This window comes from Amblyraja radiata, chromosome 16 (genome assembly GCF_010909765.2).
Source record: "Amblyraja radiata isolate CabotCenter1 chromosome 16, sAmbRad1.1.pri, whole genome shotgun sequence".
NCBI classification, from domain to species: Eukaryota; Metazoa; Chordata; class Chondrichthyes; order Rajiformes; family Rajidae; genus Amblyraja; species Amblyraja radiata.
The window spans coordinates 19,342,947-19,361,467 of record NC_045971.1 but is presented as its reverse complement, the minus strand read 5'-3'; positions in this window follow the sequence as shown (position 1 = coordinate 19,361,467).

Below are 18,521 nucleotides of genomic sequence, written 5' to 3'. Positions count from 1 at the left end.
GAAGAATTTTGACCCTAGCAATGGCAAGAAGTAATATGGAGTTGATAGTGTTCTCATGACATCCCACCTCTCATCGTCGTTGGTGATGCGCCTATGTTGCATTGAACATAAGAAACAAGAGCAGGAATTCACTGTGCAGCCCTTCAAGCATCAATAAAGTCATGATTGACCTGACCATACATCCGTCTCAATTCTGCAGTTCTGCCCGATCCCATCATTCTTTAATTTTATATAGTCTGAAAATATATCTGTCGAGCCCACAAATACAATCAATTTCTTGTCTTCTCTTTGGAACTGTATTTCAAAGACTCATCATTTTTTCCAGAAGAAATTCCTCCTTGTCTCCATCCCAGATGGGAAGCCCCTGATCCTGACACAACGCCCCCTTGACCTAAATTTCCCCTTGGGAAGAAATGTCCTCTCACCGTCTGGTATAGCGAGTTTCCTTGGGAAATGATATGTTTCAATGAAGTGAAGACAGTGCATTGAACAAACTGCTTATCTCCTCCCTTAACTTGGGCAATAAATGAGCAACACTGATCAAGCCAATTGTTTTTGTGGTGATGATATTAAAAGTAATCAAACCCTAGCTAGATAAATAGTTAAGATTCAGATCAATTATATTCTATAGTGATGGCAGAACAGCCGTGAGGAAGTAAATGTTCTATTTCATCCCTATTTTCTTAGAATGTCTTAATTCTGTAAAATAAAGTAAATAGTCAAGTCAAAAGTGTTTAATTGTCATATGTACCGACAACAGAACAATGAGATTTTTACTTCAGCATCATAACAGGCCTGGAAACACAATACACCAATAAAACATATTGAACAGAAATTCAAAACATTAATAACTGTGGTGCTGGTGAAAAAAAAAGTCCTTGGTGCAACCAAAGACAGTCTAGAGAAGTTCACAGTTGAGGTTAGTATTGTGCAGTGTTCACGAGCCTGATGGTTGTTGGGAAGAAAATGTTACATCTATTTTCTCTAGAGATGCTGCATGACTCGCTGGGTTACTCCAGAACATTTGTTTCCATCTAAGCTATTCTTGAACCTGGTGGTCACAATTTTCAGGCTCATATACAGTACATTCTTCCCGATGGTAGGAGTGAAATGCTGGATAGTTGATTTATTATAAAGATGTTCAGAACATGGATAAAAACAGTTTTTATTTCTGGCTATGGCAGCTTTGACAATCCGGAGTCGCCTTCCAGAGATATTATTAATGGTTCAACAAGCAATCTGAATAATTTTGAACTTCTTTTGATTCCAAAACCTTCTTTTAATTCCAAACTTTTATAATATGATATATGAAAAATATCATCATTATAGCAATTTGCTATCATTTAGTTCATGACCTTTAGAGTAAGATAGACACAAAATGCTGGAGTAACTCAGCGGGACAGGTAGCATCTCTGGAGATTCTCCCTGAGTTACTCCAGCATTTTGTGTCTACCTTCGATTTAAACCAGCATCTGCAGTTCTTTCCTACATATGAAGAGTAACTTGTCTTCAATGTATCACCAATATTACCGAATGCAATGGTGAAGTAAAAAGTTAGAAAGAATCATTTCACGTAACAAACAGTTTTGACAATCAGATCAGTATATATTACTGAAGATGCAGTGGGACAGATTAAAATTGCATCTGCTCACTGATGACCCTCAAGATTGTAGGGCAGCATGAAAAATCGCTTGTTTAATGGATCAATTGAACCTCCTTTATTTCAAGTAATAGACACTTAAAGCAGTCCGTCGCTTACACTGAAGCAGTTTCTGAAAAACAATTTGCTTTGCAGCTTTTGTTTATCACTTGCCTCTACTTCAGGGAGAGCACGATTACAGGCAATGTGTTTGTTATGCAAAATAAATCTGAAATAGAAAATCCTTCCTTTGAGAAGAATAAAAGGCTGTAACTCCGAGGAGACTCAATATTTTATGCCAGTTGAAAGCATAATGACACCTGATAATGGGTTTTGAATCAACTGGATTTCTAACTGGATTTAGAAAGCATTAAATTTACACATTCAGACCAAACTACTGCATGACCCATTGCCTCGCTAGTTGAGCTCGTCAATAGAAATCCATCTAACATAATGGGACAAATTTCCCATCTAGTAGCAAAGGAGAGGCAACTGCTGATGCTGAAATCTTGGGCAAAACACAAAATGCCGGAGGAACTCTGTGAGTCAGGCAGCAGCACTCATATTCCACTTGGGTAGCTTACAACCTAATATATGAGGTGCAGTAATTTTCTCCAATTTTAGGTAACTTACCAACTGCTGCTTCCCTTCTCTGGAATCTCTGGAACTCTCTGCCACAGAGGGTAGTTGAGGCCAGTTCATTGGCTATATTTAAGAGGGAGTTAGATGTGGCCCTTGTGGCTAAGGGGATCAGAGAGTATGGAGAGAAGGCAGGTACAGGATACTGAGTTGGATAATCAGCCATGATCATATTGAATGGCGGTGCAGGCTCGAAGGGCCGAATGGCCTACTCCTACTCCTGCACCTAATTTCTATGTTTCTATGTTTCTATGTTTCCCTTACCTCTCTGCACCCCCCACTTCCCCCACCCCCCCCCCCCCATGAGACGAGAATCTTAGAACCATTAAAAAAAATGACTTACCATTTCATGTCTCACTGGTTGTAATATCATTTTTGTATTGAGTCTTGATTGTCGATGTGTAGCTCAGTGGACAAGAGCAGAAAGTAAATGCTGAAATAAATCAATTGTTTGAAGGCATGTTCATAAAAAATAATTAAGGGATAATTATGCTTTGCAGTATAATATGAAATATTAAATATGTCCTTGGGTGAATAATGATGAACCCACAGGCAGGAGGTGGAGATATTCTTTGATTTGAACATTTTATTTATTTTTTAATGATCAAGAAGTGCAATTTGATGGTAGGGGAAGAGCTGAATCAAGGCATTAGAGTCTATCGTTCTGATGTTGGAATAGATTGATGGTTGTGGAGATAATGAAAGAAATTAAAGATAATTGGTGTTGGAATGATACAACCAAGTCAAATATAGGTCTTGTCAGGCCATGGATCCAATCAAATGGAGCAAAACCTACACAAAGTAGTTCCAGCTTCACAGAAAGGTGGATTATTTCTTTGGGACATTCAAGGTTTTGAACCTCTTCAGGAGAAGAGTATTTTTTTTTTAGTTTAAAGATACTGCATGGAAACAGGCCCTTCGGCCCCCGGAGTCCGTGCTGACCAGCAATCCCTACACACTAACATTATCCTACACAGACTAGGGCCAAATTTTACAGTTTTACCAAGCCAATTAGCCTACAAACCTGTATGTCTTTGGAGTGTAGGAGGAAACTGATGCACCCGGAGAAAGCCCCACACAGGTCATGTGGAGAACGTACAAACTCCATGCAGACAGTGCCCTTAGTACCCATAGATCGAACCCGGGTCTCTGGCTGTAAGGCAGCAACTCTACCACTCAGCCATAGTATGTGCTGCAAATTTATTACTGGTGGCATGGTAAATAATTGTCATTCTAATGATCTGGTTTTTTACTTGACCTCTTCATGCATAATATACGTTGTAAAATGTTCAGTGAAAAATGTCTACGGTCCAAACTTGAGATTGGACCCAAAGAAGAGTCCTGATCCAAAACATCGGTCAGTCCATTTTCCTCCACAGGTGCTAACTGACCTACTGAGTTCTTCCAACACTTTGCGCTTTAGTTGAGATGCATTATTTCTTTTAAGATATGAAATTGAAGAGATGCCAGTATATATGTGTTTTTATCCTCACTCTGAAGTAATCTGTCAGAGAGGAATGTCATTATTTTCATTCCACCTTCTGTCTGCAAGAGCACATAATTTGTTTCTTAAAAGCTACAAAGTTATAGAAATAAATTCACTTATTTAGTCAGAGATAGGAAGCAGGCAAGGTCTCTTTGGATGGCTGATGAATTATTCATTGCATAAAGTTTGAAATTTCACATTTAGGAAAGTGTGTATATTAGCAAATCCCTCAATAATATACCAGCTTGAGAGAAAATGGCTTTAAACATAATGGGGGTGAAAGTTAACCTTGAAAGGAAGGCAATCTGATATTGAATCAAAAAACGGATTTAACCGTCTGGCTAGGTCACTTTTCCATTTTGTCTTTCGGCCAGAATTAAATTTCACCACTTATCCCTGCAGGTCGAAATATACTGTAAAAATATTGTTCCTGCATACTCTCAAGCTACAAAGGAAATATCTCTCATGTAGAAAAAAAACATTCCGACCTTACCACAATTTAAGAGATAAGACTATGTCGGAAAATGATAGGTTTTGTTATTATTCAAAGGCAGTTAGCTTCTGAAGACTAATGCTAAATAATGTTTAAGAACATTTCTTTTCCCAGATTGTATGAAATCATTTTTTTTTTCTACTTGGTCAGAACTGAGGATATTTTAATGTGAGTAATGTAAGTAATGTAATTTCTGTCAGTAATGTAATTTTATGTCAAAACAGAAGATATTTTTTATTCCTTTTAATGCATTAAGCTATGGGTGGCTCTAAATTATTTAATTGGTCAAGTGAGATTCTTCCACATAACAGGTCAGTTTGAGTTCATATCATCCTGAGTAGATTAGATGAGAACAACTCTAATTCAGTCAGTCAGTCAGGGAAATGGATATGGTTTATCCTTTCAGCTTAGTTGAATCATTTGGGAGCTCCCACTTCCTCCAAGGAGGGCATTAATGTTGAAGCAAATATATTTACTCTGAGCTATTACAAAGTTTAAGTTTAGAGTATGTTATTGTGATTGCAACCACGAAAGCAATGCTAATGATGTGTTTATTTGGCACCTTTAACATGCAAAGTGACCTTAATTCTTGGAGACAAAAGGAACTGCAGATGCTAGTTGACAGAAAAAGACAAAGTGCTGGAGTAACTCAGCTTCTCTGGAAAAATGTATAGGTGATGTTTCAGGTTAGGACCCTTCTTCCGAACCTGAAGAAGAGCCACAATTCAAAACATCATCTATCCATCTTTCCGCATTACGGAAAACGAAAACCAAAAGGATATAATTGGTGAAAATAATAGATTAATATTGCTGTAGCCAAACAAGCATTTAATTGTAATAACATACACACAGCTCATCTCTACGTATACAGAGTCACCAGCCATAGACTTTGACGCTGAAATGTCAAAAGCCAAAACCATGCAGTGAAATGTACTGTTTAAAAAAGAACTGCAGATGCTGGAAAAATCAAAGGTAGACAAAAAAGTAGGAGAATAGCATCTTGCTGCCTCACCCGCTGAGTTTCTCCAGCTTTTTTGTCTACCAGTGAAATGTACTAGCACCTTTCGCAACGGAGAAGAGTTAAGCTAACATCTACCAGTACCTGGTCTTTAATGTTAAGCCAAACACTGGGGTAAGTTATTTAAGGTACACAAAAAAGCTGGAGAAACTCAGCGGGTGCAGCAGCATCTATGGAGCGAAGGAAATAGGCAACGTTTCGGGCCGAAACCCTTCTTCATACTGATCGGGGGGCGGCAGGGACAAGAAAGGAAAAAGGAGGAGGAGCCCGAAGGCTGGGGGATGGGAGGAGACAGCAGGGGGACTGAGGAAGGGGAGGAGATAGCAAGGATAACAAAATTGGGAGAATTCGATGTTCATGCCCCCAGGATACAGACTCCCCAAGCGGAATATGAGGTGCTGTTCCTCCAATTTCCGGTGTTGCTCGCTGTGGCCATGGAGGAGACCCAGGACAGAGAGGTCGGAGACGGAGTGGGAGGAGGAGTTGAAGTGCTGAGCCACCGGGAGGTCAGCTTGGTTATTGCGGACCGAGCGGAGGTGTTCGGCGAAACGATCGCCCAACCTCCGCTTGGTCTCACCGATATAGATCTGCTGACATCTAGAGCAGTGGATGCAATAGATGAGGTTGGAGGAGATGCAGGTAAACCTCAGTCACACCTGGAACGACTGCTTGGGTCCTTGAACGGAGTCAAGGGGGGAGGTAAAGGGACAAGTGTTGCATCTCTTGCGGTTGCAAGAGAAAGTGCCCGGGGAGGGGGTGGTACGAGAGGGAAGGGAAGAATTGACAAGGGAGTTATGGAGGGAGCGGTCTTTGCGGAAGGCAGATATGGGGGGAGATGGGAAGATGTGGCGAGTGGTGGGGTCACGTTGGAGGTGGCGAAACTGACGGAGGATTACTTGTTGTATGTGACGGCTGGTGGGGTGAAAGGTGAGGACTAGGGGAACTCTGCCCTTGTTGCGAGTGGGGGGATGGGGAGAGAGAGCAGTGTTGCGGGGTAAGGAAGAGACCCTGGTGCGAGCCTCATCTATGGTGGAGGAGGGGAACCCCCGTTCCCGGAATAATGAGGACATTTCCGATGTCCTGGTGTGGAACGCCTCATCCGTGGAGCAGATGCGGCGTAGACGGAGGAATTGGGAGTAGAGGATGGAGTCCTTACAGGAAGCAGGGTGGGAAGAAGTGTAATCCAGATGGCCATGGGAGTCAGTGGATTTATAGTGGATGTCGGTCAGAAGTCTATCACCTGCAATGGAGATAGTGAGGTCAAGGAAAGGTAGGGAAGTGTTGGAAAGTTAACTGGAGCAAGTTAAATTTATCACAATTGCTAAGTTCTTGAAATTGCTAGGAGATGCTCGACACAGACAAAGTGTTTATTAAATCAAGCATAAAGCATAAACAAAAGGTGCTGATTTGAATTTGTCCACAATCACAGAACCTGATTGCTGAGCGCTGTAATGTCAAAGTAAAATGAACAGATAAAAACTTAATAGCCTCATGCCAACCAATCTGTTCATTCTGATTAGATTTTGGGCAATGATGATTAGCTCTATATATTTAGAACTGGCAATGTTTTTGTGACCATGCGCTAGTACGCCTTACTGGCACCTCTACAAAGTTAAAATTGAGATTGATGTACAGCAGCCAACAGCGCATATGAACTAGATATAATAAAAAGGAACTGTAGATGTGCTTACCTGAAACATTACCTATCCATTTTCTCCAGAGATGCTGCCGGACCCATTGAGCTATTCCAGCATTTTGTGTTAATCTTCAGCACATATGAACTGTTATATGTGTACCAGCAATGTTTTTATCCACTGAAAAAGCACTGCCAACTAGAGTTATGTTTTGCTCACGCCTGAACATAAAATAGAGAGAGAAAAAATCCCTTTCACCCATTTAGTGATAAAAGGGTCTTGAACCTAAATCATTAGCTCAGTTTCTCTTTCCACATATTAGAATTAGATCCTTTATTTGTCATTCAGACCTTACGGTCTGAACGAAATGTCGTTACCTGCAGCCATACATACAATAATAAACAACAGAACAGACAGTAAACACAAATTAACATCCATCACAGTGAGTCCACCAAGCACCTCCTCACTGTGATGGAGGCAAAAATCTTAGGGCTGCTGTCTCTTCCCTCCTCTTCTCCCTCTGCGCTGAGGCGATACCCCACCGGGCGATGGTAAGTCAGTCCCGCGGCTCACGGAGCTCCGCGAACGGGCCGGTTCAAACTCCGCGGTGGTCGAAGCTGCCGCCCTCCATTCCAGCGGACGCAGCTGTTGACGATGTCGTCCACTGGCCGCATATGCTGACTGACCTGCTGATTGTTCAATAATCTTGCTTCTCCACTCTAGCCACTTAGATCATTTATCTCATTATGATCTCAGACTACCTCCGATCCCATTGTTAATTCCAGGAACCTGCCCCAAATTTGCATGGGTACCATTTATTACATATAGCCTCCACAAACACATAAATAGAAATCTAAGATGACATTTTGGGTCAGGACCCTTCTTCAAACCCGTAAATGTCATAGAATAAATCAAAAATTGAAATAACTTAGATAGAGTGTATGTGGAGAGGATGTTTCCTATGGTGGGAGATTCTAGGACCAGAGGGCTCAGCCTCAGAATAAAATGACTTACGATCTGAATGGAGATGAGGAGGAATTTCTTTAGCCAGTAGTTGGTAAACCTGTGGAATACATTATCACAGACAGCTGTGCGGGCCTAGTCATTGGGTATTTTTAAAGCACAGATTGATAAATTCTTGATTAGTATGGGCATCAAGGGTTATAGAAACATAGAAAATAGGTGCAGGAGTAGGCCATTCAGCCGTTCGTGGTAGCACCGGCATTCAATATGATCATGGCTGATCATCCAGAATCAGTACCTCATTCTTGCTTTCTCCCCGTATCCCTTGATTCCGTTAGCCCAAAGTGCTATATCCAACTGGCGAGAGGGCAGGAAAATGGGGTTGAGAGGGAAACATAGATCAGCCATGATTGAATGGCAGAGCAGACTCGATGGGCCAAATGGCCTGGTTCTGCTGCTATATATTATGGTCTTCTGGTCATCTTTTCCTTTCCCTCCACGCTTGTGCCTGATCTATTGGGTTCCTCCAGCAGTTTGTATTTTGCTCAAGATTCCAGTATCTGCAATCTCCTGTGTCTCCACTCACTCATCGAAGTCATCATTGAAAATTACTTCCTGCAGCTCCTCTGTCCACTCCATTTAGCAAATCATTGTGCTCATCAGAATGGCCTGTGGCAAGTGATTACATCAAATGAATACCCTGAATATCTCCAAAGTGGCATATCAAGTTTCATGTTATCTAGACCTTCAGTAAAAGCAGTCAGCCTTGCTTTTCTTGGTGACATAGTCCTCAGGCAGCTTTGAATTAATTACACAGGGAATGTTGTATTTTCTAGGGCAGCTTAAATGAAACTCAAGGCACCACCTCCCATGGTACAGAGCTTTTGCATTTTTCATCTTGAAATTGTGCAACCTGGTGCATACTGTTGCAAGTCTTTAACTTACACTTGAATGCTTCAAATTCAAGAGCTTCAAATTCCTGGGCGTGCATATTTCCGAAGATCTCTCCTGGTCCCAGAACACTGATGCAATTATAAAGAAAGCACATCAGCGCCTCTACTTCCTGAGAAGATTACGGAGAGTCGGTTTGTCAAGGAGGACTCTCTCGAACTTCTACAGGTGCACAGTAGAGAGCACGCTGACCGGTTGCATCGTGGCTTGGTTCGGCAACTTATGCGTCCAGGAGCGGCAAAGACTGCAAAAAGTTGTAAACACTGCACAGTCCATCATCGGCTCTGACCTCCCTACCATCGAGGGGATCACAGTCGCTGCGTCAAAAAGGCTGGCAGCATCATCAAGGACCAACACCATCCAGCCCACACACTCATCTCTACGCAGCCTTCAGGTAGAAGGTACAGGAGCCTGAAATCTGCAACATCCAGGTTCTGGAACAACTTCTTCCCCACAGCCAACAGACTATTAAACTCAACTCAAACAAAAATCTGAACTTTAATAGCCTATTGCACTTATAGAAACATAGAAACAAAGAAAATAGGTGCAGGAGGAGACCATTCAGCCCTTCGAGCCAGCACTGCCATTCATTGTAATTAAGAAGGAACTGCAGATGCTGGAAAATCGAAGGTACACAAAAATGCTGGAGAAACTCAGCGGGTGCAGCAGCATCTATGGAGCGAAGGAAATGGGCAACGTTTCGGGCCGAAACCCTTCTTCAGACTGATGGGGGGGTGGCGGGGAGAAGAAAGGAAATAGGAGGAGTGATTCATTATGATCATGGCTAGTGGCGGAGCTGGCGGCCTCGGAGCTGTGACAGCGGCGGTGGTGGCGGCGGCAGCGGAGACCTGACTCGGCCCCGGAGCTGTGGCGGCGGCAGCGGCAGCGGAGACCCGACTCGGCCCCGAAACTGTGGTGGCGGCGGCAGCAGCAGCAGCGGCAGCGGAGACCCGACTCGGCCCCGGAGCTGTAGCGGCGGCAGCAGCAGCGGGGACCCGACTCGGCCTCAGAGCTGTGGCGGTGGCGGCGGCGGCAGCGGCAACGGAGACCCGACTCGGCCCCGGAACCGTGGCAGCGGCAGCGGAGACCTGACTCGGCCTCGGAGCTGTGGCGGCGGCAGCGACCACCCGCGGAGTTTGAACCGGCCCGTTCGCGGAGCACGGTTGAGCCGCGGGATTTACCATCACTCGGTGGGGTCACAACATCTGGTGCCTGGATCGCCTCGGCGCAGAGGGAGAACAAAGAGGGAAGAGACAGAGACTTTAAGATTTTGCCTTCCACCACAGTAAGGAGATGTTTGGTGAACTCGCTGTGGTGGATGTTAAATTTGTGTTGATTGTGTGTTTTTGTCATTTTTTATTATATGTATGACTCCAGGGAAATGAAATTTCGTTCAGACCAAAAGGTCTGAATGACAATAAACGAATCTAATCTAATCTAATCTAAAGATCTCCCCCTCATCCTTCTAAACTCCAGTGAATACAAGCCTAGTCTTTTCAATCTTTCTTCATATGACAGTCCCGCCATCCCAGGGATCAATCTCGTGAACCTGCGCTGCACTGCCTCAATCACAAGGATGTTCTTCCTCAATGCTTATTTATGTGTGTGTGTGTGTGTATATATATAATAGTAAGATTAAACGAGAACTTACCAGTTTAAAGTTTGATCTTGATTTTATGAGGAGTTACGATGAGCGATTACGTGAAGAAGGGCCGTCCGTCTGCATGCGCGTCAATCTTCAAAGCAGCGTTGTTAAGTCACAGATAAAAAAGAAGACCTGAGAATAGTAAGATTGTGAAAAACTTGAACTTCCATATGACCTTGATAATATGAGGGTGGGAGCGGTGGGCACGTAATCGCTCATCGTAACTTCTCATAAAATCAAGATCAAACTTCAAACTGGTAAATTCTCGTTTAATCTTACTATTTTACTTCGGAGTCACGTGAGTGACTACGTGAAGTTTTCAAAGCTCTGAGATTTTACGCCGGTTACGAATCCAGGCGTCACACACTGAATGGATTGACGATGGATGCATGTAATCATTAAAGCATTCAGACATTACGTAGTTAAGTAAAGAAACTGATGCTTTAAATGAAAGAAAAGTGTTTTTTTTAAAGTTACCCCTCCCAACCTTGGGGGGGAAACTAAGGGACAGAACTTAAAATGGTACGTGCAAACACCCCCAGTCCGGTTATAGGTTTGTTATAAAACCGGTGGACCGTTATTTCATTCGTCCATCCTGCAGCCACTAGGATGTCGTCAAGGGGCACGTCCATAGCTTGCTGCCGACGTAGATGCAGCCCTGGTGGAGTGAGATTTAACCATATAAATGTTTACTACGGCTACCGCCATTACCTCTTTTGACCATCTGGAGATGGTTTGAGTTGACACCTTTTGGTGTGTTTTTTGTAATTAAAATTTTTTTTTTTTTTATGGCTGATGAGAACCGATTGTTCTGTGCCTCTGAGATTCTCCGTAACTCTCAGATAGTGGTGTTAGTATGTTACCACCCACACAACCGTTGGTCCTCTGGATATGCCAAGAACTGGATCTCCATCCCTGGCATTCCTCGCCTGCTCTGTTTATCAGGTTCCTGATTAGAAATGTTATGTTGTTCATATTGGTGGTCATGTGGTCCAACCGTAGCTTTTGCAGTGTCTGGACTCTTTGTCAGCATACCACCTTCAGGGTTAGTTATAGGCGGTCCCCACTGTCAAAGTGGGGCTTGTACCACGCTCACATCCCATGTGTCAGTGTACCTTGGCCTTGGAGGTCTTAAATTGTAAATTCCCTTCATAAATTATGTTGTAAAGGGGTGCGTTCCTATCGAACTGTGCCCTGCTTCCGGCATCAGATTGGAGGAGAGTGCGCCTCTGGCACTATAGATGCACTATAACTTAGTTTATAGTTATAGTACAGTTGATAGGAACTCCAAGACATCCGTTATCCGAACTGTGTTGTATTTGTTCGGACAGTCCTATGCCTTGAAATGGCCTCCTCAGAATCTGCAGACCAACAAGTTATACGTTCATGTAGTGGATGATTGCTCCCTGTAACTGGGTTCACTAGGAGGTCCCTGCTCTTGGGTACAGCCATTACTGGCTGGACTATAATTCCCAAAATTTTTGGGGACCAGGCTTGAGTAGGCCAATCTGGCACTACCAATATGCCTGTGGCTTAGTCTTGCTTGATTTTTGTCAAGCATCGGTTTGTGAGACAAATTGGCGGAAAGCATACATAAACATTCCTCCCCAATTGAGGGAGAAAGCATCCACTGCCTTGCTCCTGGATCCAGCTCGCAGGACACATATCTGGGTAACTAATGGTTAGTCTAGATGCAAACGGATCAACATCTGGTATGCCAAATCGTGTAGTTATTTTGTTAAATACTGTCTGATTCAACATCCATTCTGTGTTGTTATTAAACATTCATGATCCAGCATCTGTCACCGTGTTATATCTACCTCATAGATTTCCCAAATATTCCTCTCGATACACCAGTGCCAAATGAGGTTCGACAATCTGTCGTAAGATACAGATTTTACACCACCCTTGTTAATGGATATATGCCACCGCAGTGGTGTTATCAATCTGAATTTGAACAAGCACCAGTTGCATATCGCTACAGAGAACCTTGAGTCCATATTGTGCCCCCAACAATTCTGGGTAATTGATTCCATGTGTTGGGGAATTACAGACTCCTGCTCATTCCATCTGCCCCCACAGCTTTAGACTGTGTTGGTGTCTCCCCATCCTTAGCCGCTTGCATAGGTCTGAAGAACCCTCGATGGCTTTCGAGCAAAATTTCCCTGAGCTGTCTCCCATTCGTTATCCACCATAGTTATTCAACAATGGCCTCTGCTGGCAATCCATAGTTTGCCAATTCGGCCTGCATATAATTTGAGTGTTCGTTCCTTTGCTTGCTGTAAGTTCTGGTAATGCAAAGGCCCGTACTGCTGGGAATGCAGCTACTATTTGCCAATTACACTCGCTGTTTGCCTGATAGATGGCTAGAATTTGACTATCAGGTCATTGCAGGCTTAATTAATATTGTCGTTTGCCTCTAGGCAAAGTCACCAACATATTTACTGTTTTTGATAGTAAATTCTAGGTAATCAATTACCCTTGTAGGTGTCAATTTTGATTTAACTGGATGGATGAGGTAACCAATTCTTTCAAACAGGGTTTTGGTTTGCTTGACTGATGCTTCTGCCAATTCTTGGTGACTCCAAAATGAAAATGTCCTCCACATATGCCATTACTATGTGGTTTTAAGACCTTTGTAGGCCCAGAATTGGTTTCCGTAGTTTTGTCAATAGTCTAGGAGCTGATGTCAACCCATTTGGCAGATCCATACCATCCAGTTAAACTTCAAATATCTCCTGTTCTTAGTGAATAGACACCGAATAGTATGCATCTTTGAGGTCGATGCATGCCATGTGACCATTCTATAGGAAGCTCCTATAAAACAGTAGTTAAACCGTAACAAAATTACTGTTTCTAAAAGTCTATACTGCACAAATGAGTTACACCTGGATGAAGTGACATCCTCCATCTGTCACATGTCCTGAATGGCAATCCTGCCCAAAAATACTGGGCCTGCCTCGAAGACAATTCCAGTCCGAGTTCCAAGGCTGCTTGGAACCTGTGTATGTTGTGCAGTAAATTTATCACGTTATTATCTGTTTTTAAAAATCCCGTTCTGAAATTTCTTGTTATTGTCATTTTGAACAAGAGCACAAGAGTAAATTACCAACATGTAACTGCTCCACAATCCCTTGTTTCAGTAAACCCAGACCCACCTACCTCCATGGCTACCGGTGGTCTTGTGGTAAGCCCAAAGGCCCCTGATGCGGATTCCTTTCCTCTCCTTGATTGGGAGTAGGACTGGTAAGGAGTGTGGATTCCATGTTTCTCCCGACCTCTGCTTGGGTCTGGTCTGAAACCTCATCATACTGAGCCTGCCTTGTAGGACAATTCTGGCCATTATTTTGAGTCTGCCTTGAAAGACGACTCTGATCATATTTCCGTGCCCAGCTTTGAAGCTACCACCGGATTCAGTGAACCGCTCCACTGAGAGTGAGGTTTGTAGGCAGCCCTGAAAACAGGTGCTGCCGCAAGCCCCTGAGGATACCTGTGCTGACATGGCCCTTCCAGTGGACCTAAATGAGATTCTAGCTTTGGTCAGACTGAAAAGGACCATGAATGCTCCTCTCCTTAGAGCAGGAGACATTTGTGCAGCCTTGAAAACAGGTGCTGCTGCCTGCGGGTTCTCCATAATACCCGGGCTGTCAAGAGCTAGATTCCATCCAGGGAAGCACCCAGTGGAACGTGGATGATTGCAGAAGCACTTATTTTCTGTTTGTTTGTATGGAAGCTTATTATTACTTTTATGTAAAGCATTTTGGTGTTGACTTAAACAGTGCAATATAAGTAAAACTTACTTACTTCCTTTCTTCTGCTTGTCCCTGGGAAGGTTTCCCCCCCTCTCTTTGTACTCTGATTCAGAGTGGTTTCTTCCACATGTAGTTACCCCTTCAATGGGGAAGACATTGGGCTGCCCCATGTGCGAAGCTTCCGGCACCGGCACTGCTGTAGGCCGTGCTGATACTGCTCCTTCCTTTGGAGCAAATTATTGTTGGAGCAACTTCTCCATGAGTTGCTCCATGTGGGAGAAGTCGTCCTCAGACGCTCTCCGTTGAGGGAGGGTATCCCTCTTCCCCGGACTAATCTGAGTCAAGGGGTTAGTTTAGACTTGCGGGTGGCATTACGTCCCGCAGGACAACCACGGACTCCTGCTCCCGCGCAAAGTCTCCTGCCGATTCTGCTGTTGGCGCTAATGTCGGGAACAAGACCGTCGCCCGCTATTTGGAAGGCTGCGGTCTTCGGCAGCCAACATCCTCGCGGGCCGTCTCCTCGACATCTGGGCTCTGAAAAAAACTTCAAGCCCGAAAGAACGCAGGTAAGTGAGTTCAACTTTCCTTACCTGCTCATCCCGACGGCCTGGGAGGCTCAATGCCTGCCAGTCCGTCGTGCGTGTTGCGTTCAGACGTAATGACGCGCATGCAGACGGACGGCCCTTCTTCACGTAGTCACTCACGTGACTCCGAAGTAAAATCAATGGTATATGGGCACACTGATCTTTTCAGTATTTGTTTATGCCTACAATATTCTGTTGTGCTGAAGCAAGGCAAGAATATCATTGTCCTATCTGGGACACATGACAATAAACTATCTTGAATCTCCTGAATCTTGAATGCAATATTTATGCTTTAAATTGGATTAGCTATGGATAAGGTTAGGCTAAATTACATTCCACAGTAGAACCAGGCTCTGATCAACAGGTGCAGCACATGAATGATCTTAGTGTATGGATGGATATCAGATTATAATCAAGCACTTGGCCCATGTTGACCAACCTGGGTCTCACTGCACACCTGGCACACCTGACCCTGACTCCAGTTGCATACTTTCTCTCATTCCTGACCCTGAGTCCAGCCTTACACCTGGCCCCCTATTCTACCATGATCATAGCTGCTTACCTGCTTAGGTTCCCAGTGCTGAACACTCCCATTATCCCAGCTTTGACTGTTCACGTAGTACTATTCCAAACCTTGACTCTGGATGCACACTTGGCCTTGCTCCTTGCCCCTCTGCACTGACAATATATCTGGCCCGCACATAAAGCCCCATATCTGACCCCCTATTTAAGTCCACAGGTGCTATTACGTTCAAGTCCACAGGTGCTTTACTAATGCGGTAATCTTTTATGGGGCACTTCACGGACCAAATTCTGTATGACAAAATGTGCTACATCCATTGGCTTCCTTAATATCTAACATGCTAGTTACTTTGTCACAGAAGTCATCAATTGCTTGAATTTCTCATCCATAAAATTATACTCACTCAGCTGTATAAGTATTCTGTTACCATTCCCTCATTTTCCTAACAAACTGTCCTGGTCATTTTCACCCCCAATATTTTCAATATTTTTTCTGCCTTCCTCTCAGCTGCGACTTTTCCGAAATGCAAAGTCCAATAATTATATATTTAAGCAATAATATTCTATTTAATGTGATAGAATATTGAGAGTACTTAATATTTTCTCTGGTATTCATAACACAACAATGATAAAAAGATCTTTGTTTTGATTGCACCTACCAACATGCATACATTATTATATTACAGTTAATATGTACCGAGGGCAAATTTTTGTTTTAATGCTCCCCTTTCCCAATTACTTTTGCATTGAAGTGATTGAAATCCAAGTGAAGTTCAAATGGCATTAGAAAATTAAAACCTCCGGAATGGATGATATTCATTACGTGGTTGGTTGAAGTCAAGTATCAGCACAAATACTATATTAAACTTTGAATCTTCAGATGTCCAGGTTCAAGCTAAAACTAAAGACAAATAATAACCTCCTCACACATTCCCCTGCATGTATCTCTGACACACCTTTAAAATATGCCCCTTCTTTGAATAAGCTGTTAAACATCGCATCTGAATCAGTTTCCATCTGATTACACTCTTTGAGGATGTTCATCTGTGTGTTCAATTAATAAAACAACGAGATTTGGGACATTTCTATTCAAAATGTCAAAGGAATTTGGGGGGTGGGGGTGGGGGGGGCGGGGGGGAGGTTAGAAATAGTCAGTGAGGTAAACAAATGACAATAGTGGCAAATGACAATAGTGCTACCTACAAGGAAATAATGGTTTTTTCGGGGCTGTATGTTGTGACAGATAGTCTGACACCTTGCATGTAATTTTAATATTACATTTATCCCATCCCCCTGGATATTCCGGATTAATAAATTAAGGTTTTGTCAACTAATTACAAATCAGGCTAATTACAAATCAATAACATTAGCCAACTCCGAAACATGAAGCGCTGTGCATTGGGATCCAGATATCACGGACAATTGTCCTCAGTTCCCCGCTCACATCTGGCAGTGCTCTCCATCTGAACCAGGGGCCATGGGGCGTTTTTGAAAGTGGGGGGGGGCTGAGCAATCACTGATCACTGGCCTTGGGGGTACCCGGCGAGGGAGTGGAGCGACCGAGTGGGAGGAGAGTGTGGGAGGGTCCCGCAAACACTCGCCAGCGCCGGCACCCCGTCCACATCTGCCCCCGCCGCTGCTTCTGCTTCCATCCCTCCCTCCGCCCCAGCTCTCCAACACCCATGACCAGGTTGCTCAGAGCACAGCAGCGCCTTGTCCAAAACCGGAGATATTGAAATATGTCTAGCCACAAAAGTGGGCTACAGCCCCTTAATTCTTAGGAGGGAAGCTGCAGCCGCCCGCAAATCCTTAAATTCCGACTACCGCCGGGAACAGGACTTGGCCTCACTTGCTGCGCTTGGTGAGACTCATTCACTGCCCAGTCCGTGTCTTTCAATGTAAATTTGCATGGGGACATGCTTTGGAGGTGTGTGACAGTTCGGTCAAGTGAGAATAACGGAAAATAAGAATGCTGCTGTCATGTCAACAGACGCGCACACAAGCAGTTGATATTAGTTTTGAAATTCTCATTGATCACAGAATTTCTCACGACAGAGTGTGAAAAATTCTGTGATCAGCGTGAGAGCGTGAGAATTGGGTGAACTGCGTGAGTCTCACGCTCAATGCGTGAGAGTTGGCAGCTCTGGGTCAGGGGAAGCATTAAAAGTGGCATCTCCTGCATGAACTGCCTGCTCTACCTGCACGCTTACTTTCAGTGACTGATGTACAAGCAGGGCCTATGAGAGGGGGGTGCAGATGTACCCGGGCCCAGAGTCCAAAAGCGGGCTGGGAATTTCCTGAAATCTCAGAAAATGTTTGCATATATTTTGTGAAGATTAGCATTCACATTTTGTATGAGCCTACATAGTTTTATCTTTCGTAATTCATAGAATTACGGACCCAGCAGAGTCATCACTACTGATGGGTAGTCCATGTAGGAGGAGGGGTGCACTAGGACCCAGCGGCATCAGACCACGTGCTGCTGTCTGCATGGTGGAGGTTGTGGGCCTCGTGCTGCGCCTGGAACTGTGGTGAGGTGACGGCTCTGGCCCGCTGGGGGCCGGTGGAGAGGCGAGGGAGGGTCGGTGGAGTCGCTGGTGGAGGCCCGTGGGGAGCTGGAGTAGAGAAACGGGATGCAGCATCGGTGGCTAGTGAGTGTGTTAGTGAGTGGGTGTGTGTGTGTGTCATTGAGTGGGTGTGCGTGTGTCAGTGTGTGTGTTAGTGATTGGGTGTGTGTTAGTGAATGTGTGTTAGTGAGTGGGTGTGTGTGTGTGAGTGGGTGTGTGTGTGTGTGTTAGTGAGTGGGTGTGAATGAGTCAGTGTGTGTGGGTGTGTTAGTGAGTGGGTGTGAGTGAGTGGGTGTGTGTGTGTGTGTGTTTGTGTGTCAGTGGGTGTGGGTGTGAGTGGGCGTGAGTGAGTGTGTTTGTGTGTGTGTGTGTGTCAGTGGGTGTGGGTGTGTTAGTGAGTGGGTGTGGGTGTGTCAGTGGGTGTGGGTGTGTTAGTGAGTGGGTGTGGGTGAGTCAGTGGGTGTGGGTGTGTTAGTGAGTGGGTGTGAGTGAGTGGGTGTGCGTGAGTGTGTGTGTGTGTGTTTGTGTGTGTGTGTGGGTGTGTCAGTGGGTGTGGGTGTGTCAGTGGGTGTGGGTGTGTCAGTGGGTGTGGGTGTGTTAGTGAGTGGGTGTGAGTGAGTGAGTCAGT